At 41.3% G+C, this 7019-nt stretch overlaps 1 protein-coding gene across 1 annotated transcript in view; it reads left to right on the forward strand.

Annotated features, from left to right (window-relative positions):
* The window catches only part of MED21 (mediator complex subunit 21), a 73511-nt gene extending 66901 nt beyond the window's left edge, over positions 1–6610 (forward strand). The window contains exons 6-7 of the transcript XR_004134019.2: positions 3788–3932; positions 4043–6610. The gene's annotated coding sequence lies outside the window, so the exon portion shown is untranslated. The remainder of the gene's footprint in view (positions 1–3787; positions 3933–4042) is intronic.
* Positions 6611–7019: the final 409 nt, after the last annotated feature.

Consider the following 7019-nt stretch of genomic DNA (forward strand, 5'->3'; position numbering starts at 1 on the left):
GTGAAATGGAGTGGACTAAATATTCTTGGCTTTGAAAAGCCAGCAGGTATAGGATCAGCTTACCTGGAAAGAGGGAGAGGGACTGTAGGCAGGAGGAGTTATGTAAGAAGATGAACAGGGGCGAGAGGACACTAGGAGGGAACCAGGATGCTGAGGAGGAAAGTCCGATATGTTTTTATGAGCTCCCGCTGGTCTTCTGTCTTTGCCCACTCTAGGACTCATCACCCTCAGGACCTAGCTCAGCAGCGGTGGCCTCACCAAGGTGGCCTGGAATAAAGTCATGCTCCTGGGTCCCTGAATCTGGTGGCACCAGCCCTGGACTCCCACAGTCATGCCCCACTGAGTTTCCTTCACGATGGCATTTGCCATGCCTTACGTTTACGTTGTCTTTAATCGACTTTCAACTTTGTCTAGTTTCTCCTCCTGAGTTTCCCTGACTGGTACTCACATGCCTCTTTAGGGCTAGGACCTTGCTGCCCAGACCATCACCTTCCAGCCTTTCCTTCCAGGAGCTGGATCCTGCACCCAAAACTCTCTGCTCTTGGGTATTAAGTCTGCTGTACCTGGGCAGATATCCAGATAATTGACCAATGTCCCAACTGACTTCCAAATTACACTGGCCCCATCTTTGCTCATGCGGTCGTGATATCCGAGCTGGGTTTGCCCTTCAGACGTTGAACTTTGGGCCACCTGACTGACCTTTTCGTTAGCCAAGTCTTTCCACGGCCTCTGTCCAGACCAAAGAAGCCAGTCTCCAACCATTCTGGCTTACTTTCTGTTCTTGCCGGCCCTCCGTTGCAGGGACTCCCCATACCCTGTGTCTGAGCCCAACTGAGTTAGTGTCATGAGCTTCAAGCCCACCCAGCCTGAAATGGGTCGGGCTGAGATGTGGGTAGCTTCCAAGTCATCCTTTGATGCCAAGAGCGAGCGAGAAGCAGGCAGAAGCGCTGTTACCATTTATGACCTAGCCTTCGAGGTTACTCCTGCCACGTTCTCCTGGTCAAAGGCAGCTACAAAGGTCTGCTCAGGTCCAAGGGGAGGAATCTAGACCCCTACCTTTCTTCCCCCTCCAGCTTTAATGAAATAAAATTGACATACAACATTGTATTAGTTTAAGGTATACGATGTAGTGATTTTGTATGTGTATATGTTGCAAAACGATTACCACAATAAGTAACACATCCATCTTCCTCACACGGTTACAATTTTGTGTGTGTGTGTGGTGAGAACTTTTAAAATCTACTTTTAGCAACTTTCAAATATTCAACGCAGTTTTGTTAACTAGAATCACCATGTGGTACATCACATCCCCATAACTTATGCATCTTGTAACTGGAAGTTTGTGCCTTTTGACCACCTTCACCCATTCCCCTCATTCCCCAACCCCAGCCCTGGCGAAACCTTCTGATCTGTTCTCTGTTTCTGTGAGTTCGAGACTCCACCTCTTGATGGAAAAGTGTCAGCATCTCATTAGAGAAGAGAGTGTGGGCTGCACTATATACTGTGCAACCTCCTTTGGAAAACACAACCCGCCACAGTATATTATGTATACTTCCGTGCTATTTTACTTTTTACCATGAATGTGGATTATCTTGGAATGAGCAAAAACAACATAAAATTACTTCAATTTTTAAATCTATAAAACTAAAAAGGAACAAGGTATTTCTTCTATTCTACCAACATAAAGAGATTTTAAAAATCACATTACAGCTGCCTATACTGTAGCAGAGTGTTTAAGCTGGAGCAATTCTATATATACTATACCTTATAGTTGTCACAAAGGGATCCATTTCAGAGCAGCCCCTGTTAAATCTACAGTTGTGTTGCAATGGCCTGATTTAAAACAGAGCTCTGAATTAGAGGCTTATCTACTCTGCCCAAGACTGGTGTTTGTTTTTGTTTTTGTTTTTCACTGTAAAGTTAAGCTGGAGAAATGATCTTAATTCCTGAGGATAATCATATCACCCAAAGTTCTACAGCAAATAAATGATTCGTAATGTGACCAACTTACCAACAAGTAAACCTTAACTAACCACTTCCTTACCCCGATTTCAGGAGTTCTAGGGAAACCTGCTACCCCAGAGAGTTTTTCTCTAGCAACTGAGACCCAGAGTTCTAACCAGTTTTGTTCCTTGATTGTGAAAGCTCCCTATCTTTTCAATCGAAATATCCACAAAGAAAGTAATACTTCAAGCTTCTTTGGTAATTTACAGTGGAGTAGATAAATTTCTGATCCTTGCAGGTGAGAAGTGTCTGAAGAATGAAAATAGTAGCTCTCAGGTGGACAGAAAGGAAAGAAGTCTGTAAAAAAGAAAAATGTAGTGGTTTGGGGGCACCAAACACAACCTTTGCCTGTTCATTGATTACTAGGGTCCACTCTGTTGGTCACTATTACTGATTAATTGTAACAGCTCTCTTGCTACGCCATCCTGTTTATTCCAAGAAGATAAAATTCCATGCATAGTTAGTGCTCTCCTCTTCGTATTTTAATTTCCTGGGAAAAAATTCAATCACAGGATTTTTAAAAAGTCTAACAATACACAGTAATTTATACTGAAAGGCAATGGTGGGAGGGTACAGCTCGGTGGTAGAGCACACACTTAAGCATGCACGAGGTCCTGGGTTCAATCCTTAGTACCTCCATTAAAAATATATAAATTAATTAAAACCTAATTACCTCCCCCCCAAAAATTTTTTTTTAAAAAAGGCAATAGCTTCCTGCCCCACTCCACCCAAATCCAAAAGGAACATTTAAAAATAATCTATACATTTAACAATTTATAATTTATCAGTGTTAAGCATGGTTTATTGGCATCCTATTACAATGATGGTGAAACAGCTCGCTTCCCCACATCTTCCTCAACTTCCCCTCTGCTCTTCTTTTAAAATAATTACATCATCACTTTTATTTCTATACTTGTTACTTTAAAGTTAATGAAGTACTGTAAAAGCAGAGAGAGAAGACATTTTACATAGGGAGGAGGACCCAAAGATTTAAGTTACACATTTAACGTGACAAGTTACATTAGAATTCAGTTATGAGCTAAGCGCCTGTCCCTCTGTTCACCTCTCAAGGGAAACCTCCAATATACGATTGAGTTTATTGTGCTGCTAAAAATAAAGGCATTTTAATATTGGAATTGTACTTGATGAGAAACTCTAGTGAAAACTAAGACTGGCTAATTACTCTAGGGACAGGGAGAGGAAACAGGGAGTTAAAAATTGGAAGATAAAGCAACAGAAGGAAACAAGGCTGGCCGTGGCAGGGGCCGCCAGTGGACTGCTCACCTTCCAAGTAAATGCCCCATGTTGCTGGGTATGACAGTGCATCCTGTCACATAAAAATACTAAGTTTGCCAGCCCAACAAATTAAAAACATAGGACTCTCCGTTAATTTTGTATTTCAGATAAACTGAATAATTTCTTAGTATAAGAATGCCCCATGCAATCTTTTATCTGGAAATCCTGAGAAATATATTTGCCAACCTGTCTTGCAGATAGGGGTGGTCAGTGAGATGTCACAAGCCATTGGGTGGAGCATTCCGGAAGTTCTTCTTTAAAAAAACCCTTTTCTGCAGGGGTGGTAATTAGGTTTGTAATTTGTTTATTTTTAATTTCTCATTTTTATGGCGATACTGGGGACTGAACCCAGGACCTTGTGCATGCTAAAGTATGCACTTTACCACTGAGCTGTATCCTCTTCCCGTCTATGGAAGTTCTTAAAAGGGGATTGATTTACCAGGCAAGCACACACTTCTTTTCTCTTCCTCTTTCTTTCTGTTTGCAGTGATAACGTACAGCAGCTGTCTGGTAATCAGGAGGCAACCCTGAGGGTGGAATCCACCACTATAGACGGGATTACAGGCTGAGAAGGGAGACTGGTGAACACTGATGACATTACAGAGCAACTCGACAGCCTGGATTTATCTTACGTGAGAAAAAAAGCCCAAATTTCTTACTTGTGTACACTAGTTGTTTTAGTTTTCTATTTTATGTAATTGAACTCAATACTAATTCAAACACTGTGTTCATGTGCTATTAGCGAAAGGTCAGAACCACTGTCAAAGCAACCATCTCTACCCAAGGAGTGAAGAAGAAATACAGTGGATCCAAGGACAGAGCTGCAGATAATTAGCAAAGACCCATATGGACAAGTGACTGGCGTCAGAGAATTCAAGCAAGAGGCATCAAAGACCTGGTCAAAAAGGTCATAATTCCGAGCAAGGAAATTTAACTCCTGTGGAAAATGGAGTGGACGGCAGAGGCTTCCTCCTAGAGGGACCAGGAAGTCAGATCAATTTTGACTCAAGGCTTCCTTGAGCGACGTGCTGACTTCTCTTTTCCTTTACTGAAACCAGGCCTGGCTTCCAGGGGATGAAAAACAGGTTAACTAGCCTCAACCGCACAGGTCAGAGAACAAAGCCGTAGCCAGTGTTTCTACTAGCAAATGAGGGCTTATGATATGCCAGGCAGGGCTCTAAATGTCTCTTGTGTCTCAGCTTACGTAGTTGTCCTAACAGTGCTGTGGAGAAAGCACTGTGATTACAGTGATTAATTTATAACTAAAAGTGCCACGGTTCTCCATCAAAGTCCAGAGAACCAAAGACTGGATGTTATGCTGCTTTATGCACCCAGGTCCCACCCCCAGGGCTCTTTTTGGCTTGCCTTTCTCTGGAAGACTCTGTGGGTCTTGATTTCCTTGATTCCACTCTCAACCAACCCACTCTCAGTGTTAGATCCGTCAGCCAGCTGCCCAGGCAGGAATCTGTAAGTGGCACAAAGCGTGTCCCCAACCCTGGCACAGCTGGAAATTTGATGCTGCTAAACCCAGATTTTTTACGTGCACCTCCTTATGTAAATAGGGAAGTTGAAGTTAGGCCAACTGTTATTTTAATGCATTTAATAATCCATTACTTTGAATATGAACATGCCAGAGGCAAATTTATTTATGATTAATCATCCTTTCCTGACTTCTAAGGAAAAGGGATCCACATTAACTGGAGGATCCATCCAAGAGCCTTTGATACATGGGAAGACAGGGGCAAGTAGTAACAAATGGCTGTTGTGCAAGTTTGGAACAAGGCGCTGGGGCAGAGCAGAAATGTTTGGTGTAAGACAGAGTTTGGGAGGGGAGGAGAGAGCGCAAGCAGGCAGGGACAGCTCCAGCTTCAGGCTGGGGGGAGAAAGAGTGGTTTCAAGCCAGGTATAGAGACTGAAAGAAGAGATAAAGCTAATAGACTCCTTTCCTCCCTTCCTGTTTTTTTCCTTTGGTGAAAAGCTCTTCACTGTTCTTCAGTGGAATTTTCAGGGGAAAAAAATGTACTGGAATCACTAACATTATCGTTACATGGAGTTCTGTTGGGGGAAGCTTAAAAAAGAGGGTGAGTATACGGCCGGCATCAGGGTTAGAGACAGGAAGGAAAAGCATACAGATTCAATTTGCAGAAAATCAGTTGATCCCTTAATCACACGTACACACAAGTTAAGGGAATGTTTTTAAGATACTGGTTTGAAGAATCATCAAATGAGTAGCTTATCTAGAGCCCACAGACACCTGAGCACAACCCTGGCAGTACTTTCTGTGCATGGCTCTGTAACGCTTTACCTTCCGGACACTGAATAATGTCTGAAGGATGAAGGATTGTCACGGTGGTACTGCCTGCCGGTTAGTTTGATGGCACTGTTATTTCTCCTAAACACTAGTATGTGTCATTTTTAGAATAGTTTAATGGCATCCTGTCCTAAATTTGATAAAGAGGACTACAAAGCAGAAAAATAAATGCTGATACTTAGAAAAACTATAAAGTTGTCAACTCAATATAACTGAGAGAGGAGATCTAAGAATAGAGGATCCAACATAAGAAAATGACAAAATAAAGTCCCTGGATGTCATCCTGTGCCTCAAAACCAGTCAGGATTGCAGCTGGGATTGGGGGGTCCAGAGTGGAGGGCTTGAGGGAAAAATAAATTCAGTTGAATAAGCTGATGTGTCTGGCATTTGGAAAACAACCATTGCTACAAGAACAACAAATTGATAAAAAAAAAAAAAAATAAGGATTATAACACTGGAAATTTAAGCACATGAACAAATGAGGCAGTGGTTAACTGTGGGGAAAATAGAAAGAGAAAACCAAAAAAAAAAAACCCACTATTTATTTCAATAGTAAATAACAATTGCATAGTTGTGATAATATTATTGATTTAATCCTCAGATATTGTGACCTAACTCTATGGAATGAATGAGACTAGGAAAGGTAGAGTTCCAATTTTATCCTCCATGAAAAGAAGTTAGTAGATTTCTAAAATTAGTCAAGAAATAGCGATTTAAGCATTTTATTTAGAAATACACCAGAAGAAATAGGTTAAAAAGGAAAGAGTCACCTCTTATGACAGGTATAGGGGATTGGTGAAGTGGGAACTGCTGTTTCTCATTATAAGCCTTTGTTTGTTTGTTTACTATTTGTTTTAAATGCACATGTGTTATTTCGATAAGATTTAATTAATTCGTTAAACTTTTTTTTTAGGGGACTGGCTGTATCATCTACTAGTTTGCTCCCCTTTGACATGTAAATTACATGGTACTGACAAATACCTTGATTGAACATCTGAAGATTGTTTGTTTTTTAATATTACTTTTTTTTTTTTTTTGAAGATGTTTTAACTGTGGGGAGTCAGATAGTCAATATTTCAAGACCTGCTTGTTGGGGGCTTTGCAGCAGAGCAGCCCACCTGTCGGCAGCTAATTTTAATTCCAGCTGCTGCCTAAAGATGTCTGCGCTTGTGTTCTGGCTCTGGCCTTTCAGTATGGATACTTCTGTTGGCTCCTACGTGCAGGCTTTCTTTAGTTCTGAGTACTTTGGCTTGGCTCTGTGAATGCCGAGATCCTCCTTGACCCAGTCTAAGTTTACCTTCTCATCTTTCTGGAAACTTGTTTTACCTAACTTTTTTTTTTTCACACTCCACTTAAAAAAACAAAAACAAAATCTATTAATTCATCCAGGAAACATTTTTAAAGCCAC

Source organism: Camelus dromedarius, chromosome 25, assembly GCF_036321535.1.
Source record: "Camelus dromedarius isolate mCamDro1 chromosome 25, mCamDro1.pat, whole genome shotgun sequence".
Lineage (NCBI taxonomy): Eukaryota > Metazoa > Chordata > Mammalia > Artiodactyla > Camelidae > Camelus > Camelus dromedarius.